The sequence below is a fragment of the Rhipicephalus microplus genome, unplaced genomic scaffold, assembly GCF_043290135.1.
Source record: "Rhipicephalus microplus isolate Deutch F79 unplaced genomic scaffold, USDA_Rmic scaffold_44, whole genome shotgun sequence".
Taxonomy (NCBI): Eukaryota; Metazoa; Arthropoda; class Arachnida; order Ixodida; family Ixodidae; genus Rhipicephalus; species Rhipicephalus microplus.
Genome location: NW_027464617.1, coordinates 2910944 through 2916909, shown reverse-complemented (window position 1 = coordinate 2916909; position 5966 = coordinate 2910944). Strand labels below are relative to the sequence as shown.

General features: G+C 51.2%; 2 non-coding genes across 2 annotated transcripts; both read left to right on the top strand.

The window, feature by feature from the left end:
- Positions 1-1957: 1957 nt before the first annotated feature.
- Positions 1958-2031, top strand: TRNAN-GUU (transfer RNA asparagine (anticodon GUU)). Its single transcript has one exon. It is a non-coding gene; the product is annotated as a tRNA-Asn (tRNA).
- A 3312-nt stretch (positions 2032-5343) lies between these two features.
- Positions 5344-5417, top strand: TRNAN-GUU (transfer RNA asparagine (anticodon GUU)). Its single transcript has one exon. It is a non-coding gene; the product is annotated as a tRNA-Asn (tRNA).
- The last annotated feature ends 549 nt before the right edge of the window (positions 5418-5966 follow it).

The window sequence follows — 5966 nt, the reverse complement described above, 5'->3', positions numbered from 1 at the left end:
GATAACTCTGAAGAAATGTTCTGACGGCGGTGAGAGTGGAGCACGACTGTCTCCGTAGCGCAATTGGCTAGCACGTTTGGCTGTTAACCGAAAAATTGAAGTTTTGAGCCCTCCCGGGAGTGGTGTGTCGCTTTTTTCTTTGCGCTGATAGCTTTGAAGATATGTTCTGATGGTGGTGAGAGTGGAGCAGGACTGTCTCTGTGCGCAATTGGCTAGCGCGATTAGCTGTTAACCGAAAGGTTGGAGGTTTGAGCCCACCCGGGGATGGTGTGTCGCTTTTTTTTCTTTGCGCTGATAGCTTTAGAGAAATGTTCTTACGGTGGTGAGAATGGAGCACGACTGTCTTCATGGCGCAATTGGCTAGCACGTTCGGCTGTTAATCAAAACATTGGAGTTTCGAGATCTCCCGGGAGTGGTGTGTTGCTTTTTTCTTTGCGCTGATAGCTTTGTAGATATGTTCTGACGGTGGTGAGAGTGGAGCACGACTGTCTCCATGGCGCAATTGTCTAGCGCGATCGGCTGTTAACCGAAAAGTTGGAGGTTCGAGCCCACCCGGTGGTGGCGTGGCCCTTTTTTCTTTGCGCTGATAGCTTTGAAGATATGTTCTGATGGTGGTGAGAGTGGAGCACGGCTGTCTCCGTGGCGCAATTGGCTAGCGCGATTAGCTGTTAACCGAAAGGTTGGAGGTTTGAGACCACCCGGGGACGGTGTGTCGCTTTTTTTTCTTTGCGCTGATAGCTTTGGAGAAATGTTCTGACGGTGGTGAGAGTGGAGCACGACTGTCTCCATGGCGCAATTGGCTAGCGTGATCGGCTGTTAACCAAAAGGTTGGAGTTTCGAGATCTCCCGGGAGTAGTGTGTTGCTTTTTTTTGCGCTGATAGCTTTGTAGATATGTTCTGACGGTGGTGAGAGTGGAGCACGACTGTCTCCATGGCCCAATTGTCTAGCGCGATCGGCTGTTAACCGAAAAGTTGGAGGTTCGAGCCCACCCGGTGGTTGCTTGGCGCTTTTTTCTTTGCGCTGATAGCTTTGAAGATATGTTCTGATGGTGGTGAGAGTGGAGCACGACTGTCTCCGTGCCGCAATTGGCTAGCGCAATTAGCTGTTAACCGAAAGGTTGGAGGTTTGAGCCCACCCGGGGATGATGTGTCGCTTTTTTTTTCTTTGCGCTGATAGCTTTGGAGAAATATTTTGACGGTGGTGAGATTGGAGCACGTCTGTCTCCATGGCGCAATTGGCTAGCACGTTAGGCTGTTAACCGAAAACTTGGAGGCTTGAGCCTTCCCGGGAGTGGTGTGTTGCTTTTTTCTTTGCGCTGATAGCTTTGAAGATATGTTCTGATGGTGGTGAGAGTGGAGCACGACTGTCTCCGTGGCGCAATTGGCTAGCGCGATCGGCTGTTAACCGAAAGGTTAGAGGTTCGAGCCTACCCGGTGGTGGTGCGGCGCTTTTTTTTCTATGGGCTGATAGCTCTGAAGAAATGTTCTGACGGTGGTGAGAGTGGAGCACGACTGTCTCCGTAGCACAATTGGCTAGCACGTTCGGCTGTTAACCGTAGAATTGGAGTTTCGAGCCCTCCCGGGAGTGGTGTGTTTCTTTTTTCTTTGCGCTGATAGCTTTGAAGATATGTTCTGATGGTGGTGAGAGTGGAGCACGACTGTCTCCGTGGCACAATTGGCTAGCGCGATCGGCTGTTAACTGAAAGTTTGAAGGTTCGAGCCCACCCGGTGGTGATGCGGCGCTTCTTTTTCATTGCGCTGTTGGCTTTGGAGAAATGTTCTGACGGTGGTGAGATTGGAGCACGACTGTCTCCGTGGCGCAATTGGATAGCACGTTCGGCTGTTAACCGAAAAATTGGAGTTCCGAGCCCTCCCGGGAGTGGTGTGTTGCTTTTTTTTTCTTCGGGCTGAAAGCTTTGAAGATATGTTCTGATGGTGGTGAGAGTGGAGCAGGACCGTCTCCGTGGCGCAATTGGCTAGCGCGATCGGCTGTTAACCGAAAGGTTGGAGGTTCGAGCCCACCCGGGGACGGTGTGTCGCTTTTTTTTTCTTTGCGCTGATAGCTTTGGAGAAATGTTCTGACGGTGGTGAGAGTGGAGCACGACTGTCTCCATGGCGCAATTGGCTAGCGTGATCGGCTGTTAACCAAAAGGTTCGAGTTTCGAGCCCTCCCGTGAGTGGTGTGTTTCTTTTTTCTTTGCGCTGATAGCTTTGGAGATATATTTTGACAATGGTGAGATTGGAGCACGAATGTCTCCATGGCGCAATTGGCTAGCACGTGAGGCTGTTAACCGAAAACTTGGAGGTTTGAGCCTTCCCGGGAGTGGTGTGTTGCTTTTTTTCTTTGCGCTGATAGCTTTGAAGATATGTTCTGATGGTGGTGAGAGTGGAGCACGACTGTCTCCGTGGCGCAATTGGCTAGCGCGATCGGCTGTTAACCGAAAGGTTGGAGATTCGAGCCCACCCGGTGGTGGTGCGGCGCTTTTTTTTTGTTTAGGCTGATAACTCTGAAGAAATGTTCTGACGGCGGTGAGAGTGGAGCACGACTGTCTCCGTAGCGCAATTGGCTAGCACGTTTGGCTGTTAACCGAAAAATTGAAGTTTTGAGCCCTCCCGGGAGTGGTGTGTCGCTTTTTTCTTTGCGCTGATAGCTTTGAAGATATGTTCTGATGGTGGTGAGAGTGGAGCAGGACTGTCTCTGTGCGCAATTGGCTAGCGCGATTAGCTGTTAACCGAAAGGTTGGAGGTTTGAGCCCACCCGGGGATGGTGTGTCGCTTTTTTTTCTTTGCGCTGATAGCTTTAGAGAAATGTTCTTACGGTGGTGAGAATGGAGCACGACTGTCTTCATGGCGCAATTGGCTAGCACGTTCGGCTGTTAATCAAAACATTGGAGTTTCGAGATCTCCCGGGAGTGGTGTGTTGCTTTTTTCTTTGCGCTGATAGCTTTGTAGATATGTTCTGACGGTGGTGAGAGTGGAGCACGACTGTCTCCATGGCGCAATTGTCTAGCGCGATCGGCTGTTAACCGAAAAGTTGGAGGTTCGAGCCCACCCGGTGGTGGCGTGGCCCTTTTTTCTTTGCGCTGATAGCTTTGAAGATATGTTCTGATGGTGGTGAGAGTGGAGCACGGCTGTCTCCGTGGCGCAATTGGCTAGCGCGATTAGCTGTTAACCGAAAGGTTGGAGGTTTGAGACCACCCGGGGACGGTGTGTCGCTTTTTTTTCTTTGCGCTGATAGCTTTGGAGAAATGTTCTGACGGTGGTGAGAGTGGAGCACGACTGTCTCCATGGCGCAATTGGCTAGCGTGATCGGCTGTTAACCAAAAGGTTGGAGTTTCGAGATCTCCCGGGAGTAGTGTGTTGCTTTTTTTTGCGCTGATAGCTTTGTAGATATGTTCTGACGGTGGTGAGAGTGGAGCACGACTGTCTCCATGGCCCAATTGTCTAGCGCGATCGGCTGTTAACCGAAAAGTTGGAGGTTCGAGCCCACCCGGTGGTTGCTTGGCGCTTTTTTCTTTGCGCTGATAGCTTTGAAGATATGTTCTGATGGTGGTGAGAGTGGAGCACGACTGTCTCCGTGCCGCAATTGGCTAGCGCAATTAGCTGTTAACCGAAAGGTTGGAGGTTTGAGCCCACCCGGGGATGATGTGTCGCTTTTTTTTTCTTTGCGCTGATAGCTTTGGAGAAATATTTTGACGGTGGTGAGATTGGAGCACGTCTGTCTCCATGGCGCAATTGGCTAGCACGTTAGGCTGTTAACCGAAAACTTGGAGGCTTGAGCCTTCCCGGGAGTGGTGTGTTGCTTTTTTCTTTGCGCTGATAGCTTTGAAGATATGTTCTGATGGTGGTGAGAGTGGAGCACGACTGTCTCCGTGGCGCAATTGGCTAGCGCGATCGGCTGTTAACCGAAAGGTTAGAGGTTCGAGCCTACCCGGTGGTGGTGCGGCGCTTTTTTTTCTATGGGCTGATAGCTCTGAAGAAATGTTCTGACGGTGGTGAGAGTGGAGCACGACTGTCTCCGTAGCACAATTGGCTAGCACGTTCGGCTGTTAACCGTAGAATTGGAGTTTCGAGCCCTCCCGGGAGTGGTGTGTTTCTTTTTTCTTTGCGCTGATAGCTTTGAAGATATGTTCTGATGGTGGTGAGAGTGGAGCACGACTGTCTCCGTGGCACAATTGGCTAGCGCGATCGGCTGTTAACTGAAAGTTTGAAGGTTCGAGCCCACCCGGTGGTGATGCGGCGCTTCTTTTTCATTGCGCTGTTGGCTTTGGAGAAATGTTCTGACGGTGGTGAGATTGGAGCACGACTGTCTCCGTGGCGCAATTGGATAGCACGTTCGGCTGTTAACCGAAAAATTGGAGTTCCGAGCCCTCCCGGGAGTGGTGTGTTGCTTTTTTTTTCTTCGGGCTGAAAGCTTTGAAGATATGTTCTGATGGTGGTGAGAGTGGAGCAGGACCGTCTCCGTGGCGCAATTGGCTAGCGCGATCGGCTGTTAACCGAAAGGTTGGAGGTTCGAGCCCACCCGGTGGTGGTGCGGCGCTTTTTTTTCTTTGCGCTGATAGCTTTGAATATATGTTCTGATGGTGGTGAGAGTGGAGCACGACTGTCTCCGTGGCGCAATGGGCTAGCGCGATCGGCTGTTAACCGAAAAGTTGGAGGTTCGAGCCCACCCGGTGGTTGCTTGGCGCTTTTTTCTTTGCGCTGATAGCTTTGAAGATATGTTCTGATGGTGGTGAGAGTGGAGCACGACTGTCTCCGTGCCGCAATTGGCTAGCGCAATTAGCTGTTAACCGAAAGGTTGGAGGTTTGAGCCCACCCGGGGATGATGTGTCGCTTTTTTTTTCTTTGCGCTGATAGCTTTGGAGAAATATTTTGACGGTGGTGAGATTGGAGCACGTCTGTCTCCATGGCGCAATTGGCTAGCACGTTAGGCTGTTAACCGAAAACTTGGAGGCTTGAGCCTTCCCGGGAGTGGTGTGTTTCTTTTTTCTTTGCGCTGATAGCTTTGAAGATATGTTCTGATGGTGGTGAGAGTGGAGCACGACTGTCTCCGTGGCACAATTGGCTAGCGCGATCGGCTGTTAACTGAAAGTTTGAAGGTTCGAGCCCACCCGGTGGTGATGCGGCGCTTCTTTTTCATTGCGCTGTTGGCTTTGGAGAAATGTTCTGACGGTGGTGAGATTGGAGCACGACTGTCTCCGTGGCGCAATTGGATAGCACGTTCGGCTGTTAACCGAAAAATTGGAGTTCCGAGCCCTCCCGGGAGTGGTGTGTTGCTTTTTTTTTCTTCGGGCTGAAAGCTTTGAAGATATGTTCTGATGGTGGTGAGAGTGGAGCAGGACCGTCTCCGTGGCGCAATTGGCTAGCGCGATCGGCTGTTAACCGAAAGGTTGGAGGTTCGAGCCCACCCGGGGACGGTGTGTCGCTTTTTTTTTCTTTGCGCTGATAGCTTTGGAGAAATGTTCTGACGGTGGTGAGAGTGGAGCACGACTGTCTCCATGGCGCAATTGGCTAGCGTGATCGGCTGTTAACCAAAAGGTTCGAGTTTCGAGCCCTCCCGTGAGTGGTGTGTTTCTTTTTTCTTTGCGCTGATAGCTTTGGAGATATATTTTGACAATGGTGAGATTGGAGCACGAATGTCTCCATGGCGCAATTGGCTAGCACGTGAGGCTGTTAACCGAAAACTTGGAGGTTTGAGCCTTCCCGGGAGTGGTGTGTTGCTTTTTTTCTTTGCGCTGATAGCTTTGAAGATATGTTCTGATGGTGGTGAGAGTGGAGCACGACTGTCTCCGTGGCGCAATTGGCTAGCGCGATCGGCTGTTAACCGAAAGGTTGGAGATTCGAGCCCACCCGGTGGTGGTGCGGCGCTTTTTTTTTGTTTAGGCTGATAACTCTGAAGAAATGTTCTGACGGCGGTGAGAGTGGAGCACGACTGTCTCCGTAGCGCAATTGGCTAGCACGTTTGG